Source organism: Halyomorpha halys, unplaced genomic scaffold (assembly GCF_000696795.3).
Source record: "Halyomorpha halys isolate HHAL.00 unplaced genomic scaffold, Hhal_1.1 Scaffold597.1, whole genome shotgun sequence".
Taxonomy (NCBI): Eukaryota; Metazoa; Arthropoda; class Insecta; order Hemiptera; family Pentatomidae; genus Halyomorpha; species Halyomorpha halys.
Genome location: NW_027112846.1, coordinates 57847 through 58989, shown reverse-complemented (window position 1 = coordinate 58989; position 1143 = coordinate 57847).

Genomic DNA, 1143 nt, shown 5'->3' with positions numbered 1-1143 from the left:
TTTTTTTTTTTTAATATGAACATAGACTCCACATTTTTTGTTTTTCTCTTTTAATATATATTTCTACAACAAACTTTTTCTGTATCACAGATACGCATAGCTTCCTGTATCCAATCCATATAATTATATTTCGTCATTTTTTTAAAAAAAAATTCTTGAAACATTTTAAGAAGTAATATAAATAATAACATTTTTTTTTTTTTATAAAAATGACGAAATAAAATGACACGGATTGGATACAGGCAGCCTCCTGTATCTGTGATAGAGAAAAAAAGAAAGAAAAAATGTAGAGTTTATGTTAATATTTAAATTAAAAAACCCATGGAAAGTACGCACCACTAAAGATTTATATCATAAAGTTTTAACCATTCTGGTATATGAGTGTGCAACATAGTACTAGTAAACAACTTATAAATAAAAATGTATTAGTTCATTAATATATTGTATATGTACTTCCTGTATGAGTTTACAAGAGCTTACATGTTTTAATAATATTTATGTATTTTTAGAAAAAAATACTTTTTAGCTAAAAAAAAACATCCTCAACCCTTTTTGACACAGTAATTTAGGAGTGCCAAAAAGCTAGGAAACGACCTAACATAAAGCCATAAATGTCTTCCCAACCGGGAAGACCATGAATTAGGGACAGTGGTCCCTTACTTACGTGAAAGGGCTCATAGAAAGTCGGCATTTCACCTCACAAGATGAAATGCTCTCACTTTGTGGCATTCTGAAAACCAAAAAAAAAAAAAAAAAAAAAAAAAAAAACATGATTTTCTAGTATGAGACAAAATTTGATAGTAGTATGGCACTCAAATACAAATGAACCATAATTCAAAATAACGTTTTGTTTTTAATTCCCTAAATGTCATGAACACATTTACGTTACATCATGAACATCAAAAAAATAGAATTTTTATTCCATATAGGTGGTTGATTTAAGATATACCCAGAATATAGTCAGAAATAAATTATAAAATAGTTGTAACTAATTATTAAAGCTGACGTTTTGGCCCAAATTTTAGATTTCACATCAGGTCTGTGTATAGCCCGAAGAATTTATGTAGATATGAGAGTCTATACAGATTTACACTAAATTTGAAACAAAAGGGTACAATCTAAGAACTTTATAAATTGATTTTT